Raw genomic sequence first — 21,592 nt, 5'->3', positions numbered from 1 at the left:
TTAAATTTACAATTTGCATCCTGGCAAACACCAAAAGCCAATTTAGGCAGTCAAATATTCACCTTTCCTTCTTCCACCTGAGGCAGAGTGAGGGCAGCAAAAGCAGCTGCTGACAGCAGCAAAGCCCAGCCCAGCATTCCTGCCAACAAAGTTACAGAATACAAAATTACAAAAGCTGAAGCCAGGAAAATGTGATGTCACCTGCAGCAGTGTCCTCATTTATTGTCATTGCTGAGGCATCCAGACCAGACTGAGGTCATCAGATTGTGTCATCCATCAGAAAAGCCACTCCTGAGTTTGACCAGGGAAAACAATCCTTTATTTCCAGAGCTTCCCCACTCAGATACAGCTTCAATCAGAAATAAAATAAGGGTAAACATTTGCCAATTAATTATTGGTTCTGCTTAAATTTGACTGAACAGGTAAATACATTTATAATACTTTCTGCCCTAAGTGTTCCAAAATCACATTTACAAATAATAATACTATGTGATATTATATAATGTTATATCATACACAATAAATATATAATATTTTATATATTAAATATACAATATTGCATATTGCATATTAAATATTGTGTATTTAATATAGTGTATATATAATATATATGATAACCACATCATAACTGTATGAAACACAATTTCTATGAATTCTGCATCATGTTAGGACAGGAAATTAAGAATAATGCATTTTATTAAATGACATTAAAATAACAAACCAAATTAAAATTCAGCAGAAAGTTCAAGGGCCCTTTAATTCTCCATGGAAGCATTGCCATGACTTCCTGAGATGCAAAAAGAAGTGGATGTGTTTTTACTAAGGCAGATAACAAAGTATTATCCCAGGGAGAATCCCTACACCTTGGTTATTCTCATTCTTTCTACCATGAAAATTACTTTGAGGGCAGAATCCTCAGCAAGGCATTTTCCAAACACACAAAGTCAATCTGACTCCTTCATCCAGCATCATCAAACACTCAAAATAAGGCTGCTTTTTAAAAATATTTGCTATGAATGCATAAAAAATATGCATTTTTTTTTTTCTTTATTTATTTACAACAGCATTCATAAATATCTCTTTGGATTCGAAGGATAAAACTTTTGCAAAGATTTATCTCTGTGCTTTTCCTGATGGTGGTGGTCATCTCTCAAGGGTCCAAAATCATGGATTTTGGGACAACAAAAGCATATTAGGCTGCTGTGGAACCACTGAGGAGCTTTGAGGAATGGGAGGAAAAAAATCCAACCAAACTTCAGCTGGAGGACACATCCAGTATTTCCACATTTTGCAGCCCCCATTTCCCAGAGTTTTAAATGTAATAAAATCTACAGTTAAGAATATTTTATGATAATTAAATCCTAGCCATAGGCTTAAAATTTTTAAGCCTTTTTCATCTGGTGAAATCTATTTCTAAGGGAAGTCTTATCATCATAAGGAAGGTAGGTATTTTAAAAAAATAACCAAGACTTGCAAATGTATGATTCTGATAAGGAAATAGACCCATAAGAAGAAAAGGAAAGCCTTTTAAATTTGGGAGGTGTAGTGAGAAGGTCAGGTAGGGTACAATAGCAAGAGAAACTGAGAGAAAAACTCAGAGAGAGAGAGATTTAAAAAAAAGGGGGAAAAAATGGTGAGAAAGAGGAAAATTCTGAACAAGTCTTGTGAAGTTTTATCTGGCCAGTGGGGTGCACTTGGTGACACTCTGGCAATTCCCTCTGCCTAAAAATAAACATTTGATCATTGAACAGCTCCAAGGAAAGGAAATGACCTGCGCATTTGTAACTGTCAAAAAAACAAGCAGCAAAGCCAGATGGAGAACTTGAGGTTCAGAGGGATAATTTTACAAATAAACTCGGAATAGGGTGCATTTATAATTCTGACACATGGGCAGCTTTGAGAGCAGCATCTGCAGAAGGTTTTACAGCTACAGAAACAACCACACACACACCAGCTGTGGAAAATATGAGTGCAAAGCAATAAAATGCTCACTTGGATGGTTATTCATACTGTAAACAGTGCTATCAACCAGACAAATATTGTATAAAGCTGTTCCCCTCTTCACTGCAGCCCCTTTGACTGATTTATTGTGGGTTTGATTTCTCTCGGATGAATTGCCGTATTTACCCCTTAACCTTGCCCAGTCCTAGCAAATATCTCCTTCTGATATGGATTTAAGCAGTTTCAACCCTTCAAAACCTCTCAGTAGATTTTGTTCTCTTTCCAAATAAACATTGCTGGGGTTAGAGTTTCTCACTTGAATTTTCTACTGCTCTTCAAAGAAGTAATATTTGTCCTCTGCAACTGTTCCTTAAGGGGATGCAGGTGAAAAGAAGAAAAAAAAAAACAGGATTTCTCTCAACCTGAGTGTTTCTGCAAGACAAAGAACAAAAGTGGATTTCATTGTGCTCCAGGATGTGACCAAGGCAGTATAAGCAGCGTCAGGAGTGAGTGGCTTCTGCTCCAAACTGGATCATCTTCATTCCAGGAACAATGAGAACACATGGGCTCTCCATTCTGCAGCTTTCCTTTCTATTTTAAGTGTTTTAACATCTCCTGCTGCTGGGTGTGAGACTTGAACAAGGTTTAACATCTCACACATCCCCACTTCCCTGGAGTTGCCAGCAATTCTTTTCACTTCTATCCCACTTTAATTTTACTGATTCTAACAAAGCATTTTGTTGTTATCTATTCTAACACAGAAAATCAGAGGCATTAGCAGGAGGGGAGTTCTAAATGGCAGCAGGGAAAGGCATTCCCACCTCATTGGGATGTTTCCTTCGGGAAGATTTCTCCACAGGTGAAAAAGATGAGTTTTATTGCTGAAGAGGACTGTAAGACTTAAAGGAGGCAATTACAATTTCACAATAGTCAAAACTACGAGGAATAGCAAGAAATCAGGGAGCAATGTTTGTGGGAAATAAAGAGAGATGCTGATTAGGAGTATTTCAACTACAATTTTGCTGTATCTCGCTTTCAGGGGAAAGGGATTACACATTTGTTCAACAGCTTTATTCTCTGGGTAGTGCTGTACTTTGCAAACCTGTTATGAATGTTTGATAATGGTTTTTTGTCCATCTTTCACACCTTTCTCCCCAATTACTTCCTCAGCTCTTCACAACTCCAGCTGCTCCCTCACCCCTAAATGTTCAAATGTAATATTCTTATTCAAGCAGTAACTCATATTGAAAGGTAAGAGCTCAACAAGACAGGTATTTAGGGATTACCTAACAGATCAGATATTAGAAATAATTCTGTGCTGATCACATATCAGACTTGCCCAAGAAGAGCTTCGTTTTCCACCTCCTGTCTTTGCAATCCCTCCAAAGTCTCTCTGGGCATGGAGAAAGGTTCCAGTTTTTTCCACACCCTCACAGACCTCCACTGTTGACACTGCTCCTTCCTAAACCAGGAACAAGCACAGAGAGGTGTCCCAAAATCCTGTCTTTGCTCATCACTCCTGAGCCTACACATATTATCCACTGCAGGGCTCATGATTTCCATGGCCAGAGGAATGACAGGACCCCAAAATTTGCTTTAACTCCGGTCCTGCTCCTGTTTTCCAAGCAGAAAGTCACAGTGGGAAGCTGGGCTGGCACCCCCATCAATGATCAGCAGAGTCTTCCTAGAATCCTGTGATTCCAGACACCTTAACTCTTCCTAAAATCCCATGATTCTACACACTTAAACTGTTCTTCAAATCCTGTGATTGCAGACATTAAACTCTTCCTAAAATCCTGCAATTCTACACACTTAAACTCTTCCTAGAATCCTGGTGATTCCAGACACTTAAACTCTCCTTCCAGCATCATTTCAGGCGAGTTTTCCAGCAGTTTTAGCCCAGAAACACAGTCCTTGGAGCTCCAGACCCAGCTCAGACCCCAAGGGATGACAGGAGGGACCAGGGCCCGTGTCCCACACGATCCCCACCTGACAGAAGCAAAGGGAGGATTCTCTGCAAAGGGCACCTCAGCCTAATCCAGGTCAGAGGATTCCCCAGGCAGGATTAGCTCACTGAACACGTTCCACCTGCTCTCCAAGTGCAGATGTGATTCCTGAGCCCCTTGGAGATGTGCTGGGGGCCACTGAAGTGCCTTTTCCATTCCAGAGCACTTCCCAAGATGACACCAGCAACTTGAGCGTGCTCAGCTTCAGCTCAGCCACACTCAGCTTCTCCCCGTGCTCTGGGAATGGTGTAAAAAAAGGGTCATGTTTTCCTGGAAAAGGAAATATTTTGCTGGTATTTCTAATTTTAGACTTTCACTTTTGGCCACCTGAGGTTGTCACCTGCCTGGAGATGATGGCAGTGAAACCCCAGGCAGGGATTTGAGTCAGGGCAGGGTCTCACCCCGGGAATTTTGCTGGACTGAACTGATTCCTTCATGCTGATTACCTTGTTTGCTCAGTCTGATCTCAAGATATGAAGTCTGTCTGGGTAGCCTGCAGTTCAAAATGCTGGGATGTATTTTTGGAGAACTCTGCTCCCTCCCATATTTCTAAAAGACCTTTTCACATCTCCCATTGGTGCTAATTCACTTCCAGCTGTAGAATATTGTTTCCTTCTGTCTCCCTGAATTGTAATGAAGGATAAACACTTTGCATTACACTTCCTGAAAACCAGAAGGCCACTCTAATATCACAAATATTTACATCAGTTTCTAAAGAATGTGAGCAGGAAGATTATTCACCTTCAGCAGGAAGTTTTCACAAAACTCAAAATTCTTTACAGCAGCAGCTGTAAAGCCAAAAGTGACCTAGAAGTTTAAAGACTGAGCAAAGTTGTGAATTAAACCAGAAATTCAAACTCAGCAGTTAATAGATTAAAAAAGAACAAGGCTATGGACTGCAGAATCACCACTGGCTACATAAAATACATGGAAAAAAATACAGAAAATTTATGAGTTTAAATTTTTTTTCTCCTAGAAAGCAGCACTAAAATCTCCCATTGTGGCACAGATCCTCAGATTCCCACAGCCTCTGAAAAAAAGTCCCCAAGGGGTTTAAGGAAAAACAAATCACAAAGAATTGCAGGGATCTCAGTGGTCTCAATCACAGCATTCCAAAGAAAATCTGACAAAGTTTGGACTCACTGCCGTGCTCTTGCTCGCTTCATTCCCAGTATTCCCAAAAATGATTTCAAGAAAGTCACAGTGCTCTCCAAGATTTCTTTTCTTCCCAATTTTGGCAATTTTCCTTAGTTGGGATTTCTGTAGAATGACATAAACTTTTAGTTTAAAAAAAATATTATTTTAATAAATACAGGATTGTTGAATTTGAGATATCTCATTCTTAGACCAGGAAGAAACCTGATTTAAAGAAACATTCGAAACAAAGCAAAAAAAGAAAGGAGTTCTCCAAAACCAAATCTCCAGAGCTTATGAGAAAGATGTTGAAGATATCTGAGGAATGCTAAAATTTGATTAAGAAAAATGAATTCAGAGGGAATATCTGGCTGAATTCCATGAATTTCTCAGAAATGAGTAGTGGGGAGGGTAATTCACACTCTGAGGTATTTTGTAGGCTCCTCCCAGGCTTCTCCCAGCAGTTTGAATTTACAAAGTGATGAACTGGACAAACAATTTCCCCTGGCAGGTCTGATCGGGATTTGTCTCCCACCAGGAGCAAAGTGGGGTCAGAGCAGCCAAAATCTCCTCTGGAGGAAACTCCATGGCAGTGACCAAGGCTAAAAGGGGAGCCAAAGCTCCAGGGATTTTTCTGGGAATTCAGAGATGTAATAAACAGAGTTGGGAGAGGGTGAGGCTATCCAAGAGGATACCAGGATGAGCCTGATATCACAAAAGTGGATAGAAATCCCCTCCAGCCTAAATTTGCCTGTGATTATAAAACTCCAAGCTGGTTCCTCCTTGGTTTTTTATAGTGAAGAATTGAATGGCTTTGAAAAATTCATGGCCTAGCTCAGAGCTTTCATTGTTCTCCTCTGTCACCATGGAAGAAATTGTAGTTTATGCATCTTTGGCATCTTTCTGCCCCTCTGGAGGTTGAGATGAGTGTCCACCACAGATTGGCCATGGATTGCCTGCTCCTCTCTCCCTGGAACAGGCTCCCTGTGATTCCATCTGCCAGCAAAAACCCATCTGCAAACAATCGCTGAATTGTCATTATTACCATTGTTTATTGTCACCATCATCACAAACTGTGTCTAACAAGACATCCCAGACTTTTTGGGGGGAGCCTTAAGCAACATCAAGGTTGATAACTCTGATTCCATATTTCTGGCTGGAGCAGACCAATGTGAACTGGAGAGGGAGAGGGGCTTCCCTTAAAAAAAAAGAAAAAAAATCCATCTGACTGTGGCAGAGCTGCCAGGCACCACCAGAACAAAAACGATTAAAAGGTTTATGAGTCAGCCACTCCAATTAAATTGTGCTGGCACTTTTTTTAACCAGCCATTAGCTTCTTTTTTTTTTTTCTTTTCTTTTTTTTTTTTTGCAACCTTGCATAAGAAGTATTAATTTATTATACTTAGATCTCCAGAGTGGGAAAAACCTCCATCCATTTTCATTGTTTTCCAATTTTTTATACATTAATCTCCTTTTCCAGTGGGAAGACAACAAATTAGCCATTTTTTCAGATATTAAGTGCAGCAATGAGTCTCTAACTGCCAATAGGGCTATGACAGATGCCGTGAAAAAGTGTAGAAGAGTCCAAAGCCAAAGGTTTTGAGGCAGTCAAAGGTTCTTGTCTGGCCAAAAATCTGCCTCAAAGGCTCTACAGCTGTGAAGGGGAGGAGGTTTTGCTTTGCATTTTAAGGAAAATGCTCTTCTCCTGCCGTGAGTCAAGGGCTAAATCTCTTCCTTAAGCCACTCCCATCAGGGCTTGATCACAACTAAACCAGGATTTTAAACCCCTCATAATTAGTCAAGATCCAACGTTTAAGACCTAAAACACGAATTTTAACATTGCTGCATCTTTCTTTATCCTCCAAAGGGATATAAAATACCCATCAAGCATTCAAAAGCCACCAGTGATAGAAATTCAGTCCAAAACCATCCCCTCTCAGTGTGGATCCAAGGTTTAATGTACAGTTTGGAGCCTGGTCCAAAGCCCTCCCAAACCTGTGGAGTAGGAGTCAGTCTCTGGTGGCCTCTGAATTAGAACCCTGAAGGACCAAATTGAGCTGTGCAGTGCCTGTCAGCTCCTTAATGGTCTCAGAGAAGAAGCAATTAAGGCTCTAATTAAGAGGCAAATGGAAGATTAGAAGCAGGTGAATGTTTATAATCTAGATAAAGTACCCACACTGAGAGTTTTGGCTTTACATCTGACGTGACTTCACAGCCATGGGAGGAAGGGTGGATCCCCACAGGGTGTCCTTCCCTCAGGAAATCTGTCCTGCAGCCCTGAGTTCTCTCTTCTCCACTCCACTGTCCCTTCTGCAGATGGCTGGAAAGAGCCATTCCTCGAGGACAGACCCAACAAACCTGGAATATTTCATTGTACAAACCATCTGTGGGAAATAGAGACACTGGAATGGACAAAGCTTCTCAGTCCATGGAAATTCTCCTTCCTCTTCCTCCCTTCCTTGGGGTCTGAGTTCATCCCTCCCACCACACTTTCCATCTGTCATCTGTGCTTTGATGCTTAATCTGCTGTAAAGAAAGGAGCCAAAAGCCAAAATTCCAGCAGGTTTAGCAGGCCCATGACAAACATGGGCTAAGAATTCCATTGGAAACACAACAGAACTGGAGCAGAGCTTCCTGAAAACACAGATCTCAGGGCTGATTCTCTTCGTGGCAGCCAAGACAGAGCTCATGTCTCTCCTAAAACTCTTTTCATTATATTGTGCAAATATCACACCCCACAGAACAGAATAACATGGTAAGAAAGAGAAATCAAATTAAAACATTTCCAGGAGTTACTCTGGAATTGTTTTTTGTGCAGATTAAGCTCTTTCACTTCTTGCTAGCAGGACTCAGTAGACAGAGAATCCTAATATTTCAGAGTAGTCTTCTGAAGAGCCTCTGATGCTGGAAAGGCCCTCTGATGCTCAAAAGACACCAGTGAGGCTTTACTGATGTGGCCAAAATCAAATACACAGAGAGCTTTAAATAATCAGAGCAATTTCTATCCAGCACCTTCCCCCCGAGGTCTGCAGCACAGCCAGGGCACGAGGAGTCGGTGCCATTGAACCCTCACTCTTCAACCACCTCTGATTTCCACCTTTATCCACTGGGACATGGAAACCAGCGTGAGGGGAGCACAAAATCAGCCTGTTCTTTATTTGGGAGCTGAAACAAATCCCCAGGGATGCAACAAGACTGAGGTGAAAATTCTTGGTTGATTTGTGCCGAGGGAAAGGGGATGGTGTGTGACTGAGGAAAAAGGTGAAAGAACTAAAAAAAAAAATTAAAAGAAAGGGAGAGAATAGGGTTGGATGGGATCTTGGGCAGGGATTGTTCCCTGGCAGGGTGGGCAGGGGCTGGGATGGAATTGCCAGAGCAGCTGGGGCTGCCCCTGGATCCCTGGCAGTGCCCAAGGCCAGGCTGGACATTGGGAGCTCCTGGGACAGTGGGAGGTGTCCCTGCCATGGCAGGGCTGGGATGGGATGAGCTTTAAATCCCTTCCAACCCAACCCATTCCATGATTGTACAATATTTTATCGATCCCATCCATGTCAGGTAACCTCTCTCCTCCCACAGCACACCCTCAGTTTCCCCCAGGCACCTGGGAGATGTGAGGACACCAAAATCTTCATCCTTCAGGGATGCAGGAGGGACACATCCATGGGAGCCCATGGAATCCTCCAGGCAGTGCTGAGGCAGCTGGATTAGCATCCTTCAGCTTCAGGCCCCAAAAAAGCCAGCACAGGGATACCACAGGGGGAGCAGTGCCCTTCAGCCAGACACCTTCCAGGTGAAAACAGCACCATGCAGCACAGGAAACCTTATCTGTGCTATTCTACATACTGCAGGACTGGAGAAGATAAGGAAAAATCCATTTTAAAGCAATTTCATAGAGGATGGCCATAACTTACTTAAATGGGCAAAATACACACCATACCTGTAGGTTGTTTGGACAAAAGGTGAAGAAAATAGCAGGAGGAACAGGTGTAGTGGCACAAAAATGGCACTTTGTGTGCAACTGGGGCCATGAAAGCCCAGAAAATGCAGGTTGTGCCATTAATCCATGCTGGCATTTGTAATATGTGTTATAAAGCCTTTCTCATGAGACCCCATGGCATCACACTACAAGGAAATGATGAAACCATGCTGATATAAAGAGGATATTCCAAGCAGGTGGTGGCATCAGGCAGCAACTGTGTTTTCCATAGATGTCGTGTAATTACAGTCAGCTCAGGCTGGGAGATCTTGTAAAAAAGTATTATTTGTGCTGGGGTAGCTCCCTTCTGTTCTCCAGGCTGGAAAATCTTGCTTTTTTTCATTACTGTGAGCCTGAAGGCCTGGTGTTTAAGAGACCCTGGAACAGTCAGAATCTGTCAAGGAAGAAATGTAATTTTCTCCATGAGTTTTGAGCCACAGATTGCTGGAAAACTTCTGAGTTCATAAGATTGCAATAAAGACCAGGGCTGGGGGAACTCAAATACACATGGTCACTCCAAGCCCAGGCAAAATGAGTGACAGGGTCCTCCAACTCTTTTTGTGGATGTGTGGGAAGAAAGGTTGGAGAAAGGCAGAGGGATTGATATAAATCCAAATTCCCTTGCTAGCACAGAGCACCTTGGCTTATGGTTTAAGGTCAGTTAAATCAGTTCTTCCACTGCAGACTCAGAGACCAATAATTGTGCTGAGAAAGGAAGTATCTGCTCTCTATAAAGCATTTTGAGCACAGATTATGGTTTATCTTCTCTTCCTACAAGTTTAAAAGTTGTACAGCTCTGTCAAGGGGGAGGACAGGAAATTTGCTGGTGGAGAAGGAGTTTTTTATGGCACAAAACCATTTTGATGGTAAAACACAGCATTTTGGAAGGCTTTGCTGCTGCCCAGAGGACATTTTTTTGTCTCAAGATGCCGAGATCCTGAGTTGGAGCAGTTTTCAGAGCATGTGAGAGCACTTGAGTTCACTGAATCAGCAGAAAGATTTGTTGCTTTGAGTCAAGTCTAACCATGTCTTCACCAGGGATTTTCCATAATCACTGCACTGAGATTTTTCATCCAGACCAAAAGAGATCCCAAATCTATCTCAGATATTCTATTTATTATAGAATAAACATAAATATAGGGGTTGGTGCAAGTTTTCAACTTCCTCCCCTCTGTCTCATGTTCACAGTGTAAAGAAAGACCATTTGATTAGGAAAGAAAAAGGGTGAGCAGTACTTTGAGTTCTGACTTTGGACACCCAGATTTTGCACAACATGCTTTTCTTCCACATTGAAACAGGATTCTGAGGGGGAGGAAATTCTCAGATCAGAGTCTTCTGGCCTTGTTTGGCTTTGGGCTGATGCCACAGAGAGAAAACAGGGACAAGGCCAGTGCAGGTGCCACGTTCCAGAAAGGAGGGTGGGCAGGAGAGAGGAGATGCTGCAAAAAGCAGGATGGGCAGGAATGAGAGGAGATGCTGCAAAAAGCAGGATGGGCAGGAATGAGAGGAGATGCTGCAAAAAGCAGGATGGGCAGGAATGAGAGGAGCAGGGGGACTGCAGATTCAGAGGTGGAACCTGAATCAAACAAGAACCTTTTGGTATCAACCCAACATTGCTGCCTCTGCCCTCCAGCTGCTGTGGCCACGTGCTGAGTTTCCCCTGCTGGATAACTCACCACTGTCTGCCCAAAAATGAGGAACAGCATCACACAGCCTTGAGATAAAACTCAGGTGGGGCCACAGGAATGAAACACGTTCTGACAGGATCAGAAATGGATCCCTGGCGTGGCCCAGGTGGACAGAGCAGATCCCTCCCTCCCATCTCACCCTCTGCCTCGTTGTTTCCACACCTGAAGAAGTGAGCACTCAGCTCCCCCAGACTTCAGCTGCACAGCTCAGTGATAACTGAGACTCATTTTTAGGCAATTTGCATGGATGGGAACAATTACAGCCAAGGCACATCAACAGAGAATCAAGCCCTGCATCTAATGTTGGTAATGCTCTTAATAATAACAACCTCACTTTCCTGGAAGAGAACATTAAACCTGTTCAAAATACAGTATTTTTTTTCCAAATGATAGTATTTCTCCCCTCCTACACCACATCTACCTTAATCATCTGACTCCCACATAGCTGGCTCGACTTCAATGACAGTCTCCTCTACTTGTTTAAAAGTCATGTTATTTCCACTGCCATCAAAAAGGCAGGATTTTCAAGTGAAGTTATTAAAGTTTCCAACACAAGGAACAGTGCGTGGGTGCTGCTGAAGTCGACTCTCAGGAATGAAAAAGAGATTCCTTCACTTCTACCAGAGGATTGAGGCTCCCTTCTCTCTGGGGCCAGGAGACTCCTCTATTTCTGATGATGTTTTGTCTGTCTGCAAAGTGTCTCAAAAGTTTTATCTGTTCCACCATGAGCCAAACCTGAATTTCCAGCAGAAAATATACCAGGAACCAGGCCTGGTGCTGGATGAATGGAAAAATACTTGGGTATTAATGTGGCCAAAGTCTCCTAGCCAAAACACTGAAGGTAATGGGCAATGCATGATCCAAACTTCCCCCTGGAGGCTCCACAAGGCCATCCCATCTCCCTCTCCACCATTCAGAGCCTGATTTATTACAGCCAGGAGTAATTAGGTCTAATCCACTGCCTGATTCCCACCCAGCTGCTAAGCCCCTCATATTGGACACAGAAGAAGGAAATTTTAATACTTTAATTGGGAAAAATCCCTTCAATGCTGACCTGCAGCTGTTCACCTCGAGCTCTGTGGCTGTGCTGACACATCATGGGCTTTAATCAACTTCACTGAGTTTCAACAAGTTTTTACAGCAGCCCCCTGTGCAAGCACAGGCTTTGTCAAGGGACAGTGGTTTATTCATTTTGTGCCACTGCTCTGAGCTGAGAGATGAGGGATTAATCTCAAAGCAGTTCAGTGTTTTGGGAGAGTTTCAGCTCCTTTTCCACACAGCTTTCTCAGCAGCTGTCAGATCACTGCAGGGCTTCATTTGCTGAATCCACCTGCCTGGATTTTCACCTCGTTAGCTGCCCTTTCACAAGTCCTGTTCAGTCCCTCTGAATTCAGCAGGATCGGGAGGTGGAGGGATGTTCCAGCTGCTACAGCAGCAAAGGTTTATGAAAACTGCATTATGCAGCACCTACACTTGTAATGAATTAAATCCTCCAGGTTCATTCATTCGCTGTTTCAAAACCTGTCAGAGCCCCTTAATCAAATTACAGCCTTCACTCAGCTCAGGATTACACCTGATGGTGTGTCAGTCTGACATTCTGTCATCCCCTGATGGGGAAAGAGAAAAGAGCAGACAACAAAGAAAAGGAAGGGGTTTTTTTATATCAGAAGTGGAATCCCTTCCCTTCACCAGCAAAATTGCATGCTAGTTGTGATGACTGATTTTTTTGGGGTTTTTTTAAACTTTGATCCATTCTATTTTGTGTTTGTATTAAAAAGACAAGGTCAACAATATCTGGCATTTCTGATGGCAGCTATTGAGTTTTAGTTGTCATGGGAGTTTATTCCTTAGTCTCACCTCTGTACAAACAGAAAAGTTCTATTTTGGCCACCATTCCCCAAGATGGAAACAATCCACAGTTATTTGGGTTTCACAGAATGATCACCTTGAAAACAAGCACAGGTTTTAATTCTCTCCAGAGATGAAATAGCAGGTGAGGTGTTTGGCCTTCAGCATGGATTGGACCTGTGGATTCATGGCCTGTTGTCTTGCCCAGGTAGGAGATGAAGAAGGGCCCAAAGTCAGTTCGTTCCCCTGAAATGCAGGGGAACCAGCAGCTGTTCTTGAGACCTGTCCAAAATCTTTAATTCTGGACTAATTCCAATGAAATTCTTCCTTCAGTAGAAAAACAGCAACAAGAACGTTTAGCTCTTGTGTGAAATCACCCAGTGTGGCTCTGGAGAGAGGATTGCCTGTCTGGAACGGGAATGGTGGCAGAATTCAGCTGCAGGAGGTTTGAGCCACTGCTGTGTGTGACAGCCTGATTGTCTCCTCACTGCTGTGGTTCAGTTCCTGTGCTCAGCTTGGTTTGTAGCCTCATGGCAGGGGTGAGCCAAAGCCAGAGCAGCGTTTGGGCTCTCACTGCCCCTCTTGCAGTGTCTCTCCCTGGCTTGGAGTCTGACTTAGAGCAGCAGATTCAAATTCAGATTGTGCATTTGAAGCTGTCACAGTCGATGTGGTGGTGCCCTGCTCAGCACTGACCACAGCCAGGTGCTGACACCAAAAACAAAAAGAGGGAATTGTGTGTTTGGTCAGCACAGCTGAGGGAATTAGCAGCAAGGAATTTATCCCTCCTTCTTTTTCACGCCTCCTCCTGAGCCTGCAGTCCCGAGCAGCAGGGACCTACTTTGGGTGGAGGAGTGGTGGTGATGCCAGACTTGGACTCTTTCAATGCTCTTCCAGTCCTGGGAATATTTGTTCCATCAGGAGCTTGTAAAATCACGTTTGGCCCTCAGCCCACAGCCCCAAAGCAGTGACACCTCTCACCCCACTCCTTCCCCAGAAGGATTTGCTCCAGACTCTGGGCTTTTGGATGATCCCTTCTGGCTGACCTGTCTTTCCTGGGACAGGGAGAGAGCTCCAGGAGCAGCAACAACCTGCTTTAATGCTGGTTTTGCCCCTCTGAAGCAGCACAATGCAGCATTAGCACAGGGAAGGATCTGGTCCATTAACTTCTGAAATGAGCTTATCAAGGGAGATGGCAGCGCTGGTGGGAAAACAAGACATTCAAAGCTCCTTGCAAATCCAAACTCTCCTCCTCTAAAGCATCACACCTCATCAGCTGTGCTTGTAGCTCCCTCTCCTACAGATGACAGGGTAAAAAAAGGCTGCAAAGTGGATTTTCTCCTGCGGTTGTCATCTTAATCTCCATCTTTCTCCTGTTAGCAACAAGCTCCAGCATTATCCTGGAGTTTTGCAGTGTCAGGGTTCTGACTGTGCTGCCTCTCTGGAGAGAATTGTTCACAGCAATTTAGTTCAAGAACACAACACACAACAGCAGCAGGCCAGGCTGGTTTGGCTAGAACATGGCAAGGTATATAGTGGAAAGTTGTGGGATTGTTGCCACATTATTTGTGAGGTGAATTAAACCTTCTAGAGGTGAAAAACACCAGTCATGGAATCCTCATCCTGGGGTTATTCCCTCTAAAAGATTCTTTCTGCTGTCCCTCTGACACATTTGCGTTCAGAAACATCCGTGTGATTGAGCATCCACACGAAAAACTGGGGAAATTCCCCAAAGATCACAAATGGGATCCTGAAGAGTGATTCCATTCCCACAGAGAGCTTTGCTACCTGCTCTCCTCCAGAATTAATCCACTCCCTTCTGAAAGCCAAGTAATGCTTGGAGATACTTTGGGCTTTTGTGAAGCTCGGTTTGGGTTGTTGCTGAGTTGGTGATTTTGGACCCTTTGGCTGGCTGGAAGCCTGGATGATGGAATCATTGGTGGGCACAAAAAGCACTGACCACAGGCAGCCTGGTCATGAGGGAATCCCAGTTCAGAGGGAAGGGGAGCACAGCTCACAGAGCCTCAGAATGATTTGGGATGGAAGGGACCTTAAATCCCATCCAGTGCCAGCCCTGCCATGGCAGGGACACCTCCCACTGTCCCAGGAGCTCCCAATGTCCAACCTGGCCTTGGGCACTGCCAGGGATCCAGGGGCAGCCCCAGCTGCTCTGGGAAACATTTTCCAGTGCCTCAGCACCCTCACTTTAAGAATTTCTCCTTAACATCCCATCTAAACCTACTTTCTGTCAGTCTGAAGCCATTCCCTGGCTCCTGGCCCTGCAGCCCTTGGCAATTGTCTCTCTCCAGCTTTCCTGGGGCTCCTTCAGGCCCTGCAAGGCCACCCTGAGCTCAGCCCAAAGCTTCTCCTGGCCAGGCTGAACAATGGCAGCTGGGCCAGCCTTTCCTGCCAGCAGAGCTGCTCCATCCCTCTGCTCATCCTGGAGCCTCCTCTGGGCTCTCTCAAACAGTTTCTCATTATCACTCAGGAAGGTGCCATTAATCACCTCCTCTGTCAGTGACAGACACAAACACCCCCATGGACACACAAATAACCTGTCCACGTTCCCAAGGGCATTTTTTAAGTGAAAGCCTTCATACCTGACTGAATTTTGAGGAATGCTTCCTGAAATGCTGGCCTTGAATTCCATGTCCAATCATGGGAGCAGCCCCTGATTAGCTGAGCTTTTCTCCCTGTGCTGCCATCTGAGAGAATCACAGGGGCTTACATTAATATTCCTGGTGAGACCAGAGCAAACCCTTTGTCTGTGATTAATAATGTGTTAAGCCACAGTTCCAAATTATTTCAACTTTTCAATGGTTATGGGAACATTCACAAGACTGATGGCTGGGCCTTACACTGCCAAGAGGCTGAAAGAGCTGTCATTTGTTACAGGGATTTCTTGTAGCCAAATTGTGTAACACTACCCTGCTAAACTGCAGGAGAAGAATTATGGGCTTTGCCACAGCATCTTCCCAAATTAGAAATCGAGTGAAGCTTTCAGCACTACAAATGTTTTTGTGAGTGGGGAGAGGGAGGAAGTGAAGAAATGCCATTAGACTTCACCAAAAATACAAAACCCCAAACATTTCTGCACTGTGGTGGTGCAACAGAGATTCACTCTTTGGGTTGGCTGATTTAATCCTGTCACACCACAGTATTTTGTGGTGATTTTTTGTTCAGTTTTACTGTGTGCTTATAATCATGGATTCCCAGAATGGTTTGGCTTGGAAGGGACCTTAAAAATCATTTTGTTCCAGCCTCTTCCATGGGCAGAGACACCTTCCACTATCCCAGGTTGTTCAGGGCTCCATCCAGCCTGGTCTTGGACACTTCCAGGGATGGGACATCCACAAAACCTGACCTATTAATGATTTCTCATTTATTTTCTTGTAACAACTTCTTAACCCTCCCAGTGCCACTCTGAACTCTGTTAATTGTCTTCTCCCTGCTGCCAGTTAAATTCTCTTCTCCTCCCTTCTTATGACACAAGGAATTTTCCTTTGATGATAATCAACAGATCTCATTAAGCATTTGAAGGGACTGAGGATTTCCAAGGCTCCCACACCAAGGATTTGCTGATTTTGGGTACAGGGCAAGCGTGGAGCTGCTGCCCTTGGTGTCCCCGTGGGTGTGCACATGCCACAGCCTCGTGTCACCCCAGCTCCCCCAGGCAAAGGCTCCATTATCCTGGGAGCAGGAAATTTTCAATCATGATTAAAAGAAGGAGAGAGCTCTGCTGCAGAGAGAACAGAAAAAGGCTGAGGAAGCACAATTGCTGCTCCAGGAAAACACTTTGGTGTTCCCTGACTGTTTCATCTGATCCTCCTTCTGTTCCCAAAACAACCCATCCGCTTTTGCCACCCATACCCTGCTCTGCTTCAAGCAGAGGAGAGAAAAGGTCTTGGGAAAGATGCTGAGATCTGCTGAGACCTCAGTACTGAGACCTCAGTACTGAGCCAAAACTTGCGTTGTAATCGCAGGACCTGAAAAAAATGTCTTGTTCCAAAACTTTAATTCACCATGAAATCCAAATCAGTGCTCCAGGCCAAAAAATCCTCCTGGTTCCACCAAAGGCCAACAAAAACCCAGCAGGCCCCACCTGACCATCAGGATGTTCAAATCCTCACCACAGCCTTTCTTTGCTGCTCACCTTCCATGAGGCCTCAGGGCAAGTTTGCTGTTGCCTTCCTCAATTTCCCCACTGGAAAAGAAAAATAATAACAAATCCCTACCTTGGAGACTTGCAGATAAAAGGTCATGGGAAATAAGAGCCAAATATTGCTGATCCTGTTCTTCCTGAGCCTCAATAATTCATTCCTTGCTGAGCTGCTGGATCCTCATCAGGCAAAGCTCTTTCTGTGCTTGTATTGTTGTGTTTCCACTGACCTGTGCTTCCAGCAGAATTGGAATAAAGTGTAATTGGGAAATTGATAGGAAACACAAGGAGCAAATGATCTGGGTTGTACTGAGAGAGCTGCAGTTAATGCTCTGTGGAAGTAGGGCCCAGCAAGGGCCAGCTCTGCCTTTGCTTCCTAAAGCGACATGGAATGTCAGGATTTAGGTTGGGATGGGGCTCTCTTGTATTCCCATTCCTGCTGGGAGTAAGCAACTTCTGGTTTGTCTCCCATTTCCCTTTAGAAATGTGTGATTAAAAAGGGAGTCTTCATTCTTTGAGACGGCTCTGAGAAGCTGATCTCAGCTTAGGCAGGCAGGAGTTCAGCCTTGGTGGGTGATTGAGCACATCCTCACCTCAGGGCCCAGATGTTCAGCTGTGCTTTGAGGAGAAGCCAAGGTGGCCCAATCCATCTGTCACCTGTCCCAGCAGCACCTCCCAGCTTTACTTAAAGGGCTTTGTGCACAACATTTGCTTCTTTTGTCTCTCTGGTTAAAATAAACCCCACTTCTTGCAGTGCAAAGTGAAGGCAGTGGCTGGGTGTTGAATTTGGCAGCCAGGGAAAAATTTATCATGGTGGGAGGAGAGAAGGGCTCAGAGCTGGTTGGATTCAGCATTATCCCAATGTCTTCTTGAACATCTCCCAGACTCACCTCCCTTTCACCAGCCTGCCTTGTGGCCAGCCTGTCACACCAGCCCTCCCAGATGCTGTGACTGAAAGGGAGTCCCAGAGGAGATAAACCCAGCCCTGATCCACTGCAGGCATGAAGGAGAGAATCATGGAATCCCACACTGGGCTGGGTTGGAGGAACCTTAAAGATCATCCAGTGTCACCCCTGCCATGGCAGGGACACCTCCCACTGTCCCAGGAGCTCCCAATGTCCAACCTGGCCTTGGGCACTGCCAGGGATCCAGGGGCAGCCCCAGCTGCTCTGGGAAACATTTTCCAGTGCCTCAGCACCCTCACTTTAAGAATTTCTCCTTAATATCCCATCTAACCCTACTTTCTGTCAGTTTGAAGCCATTCCCCTTGTCCTGACTAAGGACTTGGAAAGTTTTCAAAGAGACCACGCCAAATTTTATTTCTCTTTCCCACCCTGGAGGAAAAACACACCTCAGGAGCCCAGCAGGAGTCAGGGGATGCTGCCCCACGAGCAGACATCTGTGAGGTTGCTTGGGACTTAGCAAGGATCCCATGGAGGTGTAAAACTGTGGTCATCTGAGTCAGGTCTGCAATGTGGAGCAGAAAAATCCCCATGGAAGATGCTGCTGGTTTGAACTGCTGCTGACCAGGGCTAGAATCAGCAGATTTTAAAACTTCTCATTCAACACTCACATGAGACATTAGAGACAGATGGTTTTAGCCAGAAATTCCCGGGTTCAGTTTTGTCCCTGTTTACCTCTGAGCCTGGGAGCTTTGATTTTGGTGAGGCAGGACACGTGGGAGTGAGGGATGTCCAGTTTTAACCAAATGTCTGGATCCTGATCTGGATCAAGGAGGGGTTTCCAAACCAGCAATAAAAGCAGCAGGAGAGAGGCTGTGACATTGTGCTTGTCATGCAGGAGAATTTGGGCTGCAGCTGCTGCCTCAGACCCCTGTGGGCATCAGAAGGGGATGAGGGACAGCACCATCCTGCAGCTCAGAGTTCAGCCAGGTACATCTTCAAATAACCCATTCCTGCCACACCCACACCACATCCTGCTGGTCCCTGGCAGCCTCCCTGCCCAGACATTCCCAAAGCAACTTTTGCAATAATCCCTCGGCAATATTTTCCAAGCATTGCTGCTTTTTTTTTCTCTTTTTGTTTCCTTTTTTTCCCCTTCGACACACGCTCACTTCCAAGGCGTCTCTGCTGGGAGAAGAGTGCCACCTCATGACTGATGCTGAGGATGGAGCCCAGCAGGGAAGCTGGGGCTGTGCAGGACAGGGACAGCTCCCAGCAGCTTTTCAGCCAGCACCACAACACCCTGACAGCATCACCCCCCTCCAAAACCCGTGTTTGTGTGCTTTGCTGAACACAAAACCCAGGGCTGAACAATTAATTCATTCCTCAGGAGAGCTGGCATTGTTTTTATACAAAGTTATTCCTGCTTTGAAAGCCCCCTCATTTAATTTCAGACTCTTTTCCATCATCTTCTCTGGGAATTCTGCAATTTGGATGTGAGCACCCTCACCTTGTTTCCCTTTTCCTACACACTCTTATCAAATTCTTTATTTTTTCCTTACTAAAACCAACAATTTTTTTCTCCACTTTTTCTTCTGAGATAATTATTGTTAAACTAAGGAGAATTAAAAAGTCCTAATGACTTTTTGTTGCTTCCACAAGGGAGGTGCAGGTGTCAAAGAAACTTAGAATTTCTCTGCTCCATCACCAGTTTGGTCTGTTTGAGGAAAATCTGACACATTTTGTCGTGGATTGATTTGTCTGTGCTCCTCCAGAAACAAATAGCTTAAATATTATCAGTTTAACTATGAAGAAATGGGGGGGAAAAAAGCTTTTTTCTGGCTTTTTGCTGTTTTTTTCTCCCCTCTTCCTTTACTTTAAATGAATTCAGGCATTGAGGAAAGTGCCAGACTGAAAATCCCAGAGCTTGAAGTGTGTTGTTCCTGTTTTTTCCCAGAATAGAAATATCAGGAGAGTAGAACTGAACCTTTCCTAAAATCCCAACCCTATTCCTGCTCTTCTCCTTTACTGGACCCATTGCTAAATGTGGGCAGTAATTAAAGATCCCAATCAGCTTTTTCCACACCACCTCCAATAAAACCAAAGTCAATTAAAACCAGGTGAATATTAATTTTTCCACAATGCTCATTGATCTACCAGCAGGTGTATTAATAGCCCCTACTATTGGACAGGATGCCAAGCAGATAAACATAGATACAAAATTTGTCATAACTCAAATATTATATAGCATTTCAGAAGTGAAAGATTTTACATCTCATTCCTCCAGGCAGCCACTTTCTGCTCCCTCCTGCATCTCAAAAATATCTGCTCAAGTTGTCAGATAGCCAAATGTTATTAACCTGAAAGCATCAACTTAATAAGTCTCATCCCATGAACAGAAAAAAAACCAACTCAGAATAAAAATCAAAACCCACTTGCTACTCAGTGGGAGGATTTTACAGAGCAGATGATTTTCTGTGCAGAACTGCAAGAAGGCCTGCAAAAGTTCATCAAAAACCAGAGCTGCAGGGAGCCTGGCATTGGCTGAGTCTTTTGTTATGATCAAGATATCAATAAGCCCTCATTTAAATTTTAATTAAAGACCGTTGTTGTGTCAGATGAACTTAGAGCTTTGAGTGTTTAATGGTTTCCCTTAAAGAGATTTTCATAAAGGGCTTGATCAATTGCATTAAATAATGACATGAACAAATGTTTGGTTGCTTAAATTCTCTCCCACTAAGAAAATTAAAGGGGATAAGATCTACTACCCAAGTCCATCACTTAAAATAGTTATAAAACCAGCCCAGATATTCCTCCTCCTCCTCCTCCCAGAGCTTGGGATTTAGAGCTTTCTTCTGCAAACCATGGAGCTCCTCTCCCCCAGTCCTCTTGCTACTCTTTCAGGTGAAACAGCAGTCAAAAATATCCTCTCTGAACACGGGGTATCTTTAGAAAAGCTGATTTCCTCAAGTTTTCTCTTCTGAAATCAAGTACCACCCACCCACGTGTGGCTCGTCCCAGCCCACCTAAAAGGAGGCAGAGTTACAAAACCACCAGGGCCACCCCACTGAACTGGGCTGTTGCTTCCCAAAAAATTCCAGTGATTTTGGAGCCTTTCCTTGTGCTGCATTCCCAAACATCACTTCTCACCAGCATCTGCCTGGCAGGAACAAGTGCTTTACCCTGAGCTCTCTTTCATCTCCCCCTCTGCTCTCACAGCAACCAGGCTTCAGCCACAAACCTCGGAGCAACCCCCAGAATATTTGGTGGGTGATTCACAGATTTTGCTGTCAAAAAGCTCCTGATCTTGCCTTGTTTCCTGGATTTTACAGCATGCCAAGCTGCGTGTTCACACTGTTTTGTCTTTAATCCTGGCGTCGCAAACATTTCCACAGGAAAATGTGACATTTTTATAAAAAGCTCCAAGTGGGGAAAGTTCAGCACAGAGCAAACCTTGGATGTTCAGCGTTTTTAAGGAGAGGAACAAAAGGCATCCAAACATGCAGACTGGAATTAGGTGGGGAAGAAGTGGTGGAAGAGATCACACTTCTATTTTCATGAAATGTTTGTCCCCCAGCCGTGACAGCACAAGTGTGCAGCAGGCACTGAGGGCCACAGAAAATGTTTCTTTCGCAGCAAACACCATTCCAAGGAAAGGAGTTTTTCTCCCAGATATCCCTTGGCAATAATTCCCATGAGTGGGGATTTGGTAGTGCCCAAACCTGCCTTGTTTTGGTGTCAGCCCCCTTGCACTATTCCCCAGGAGAGGTGCAGATGTTGAGGGTTGTGTTTATTTTTCCACAAGAAAAGAGAAGATTGACTCTCCGTGCTCATTCCTTGAGGGATGTCCTCTTGGAACGGCTCCTGCACAAAAAATGTTCAATCCTTTTTCAAGGCCAAATGCATTTCATGAAATCTCAGAATCCCAGAGTGGTTTGGGT

The 21,592-nt window shown here is 44.4% G+C and overlaps 1 protein-coding gene across 2 annotated transcripts in view; it reads left to right on the top strand.

The window, feature by feature from the left end:
* KCNJ6 (potassium inwardly rectifying channel subfamily J member 6) overlaps positions 1 to 21,592 on the top strand; it is a 157,830-nt gene that overhangs the window by 127,775 nt on the left and 8,463 nt on the right. The window lies entirely within an intron of this gene.

The sequence above is a fragment of the Parus major genome, chromosome 1 (assembly GCF_001522545.3).
Source record: "Parus major isolate Abel chromosome 1, Parus_major1.1, whole genome shotgun sequence".
In the NCBI taxonomy this organism is placed as follows: Eukaryota; Metazoa; Chordata; class Aves; order Passeriformes; family Paridae; genus Parus; species Parus major.
Note: the sequence above shows the minus strand (reverse complement) of the source record. Positions and strands in the feature narration are given on the sequence as shown.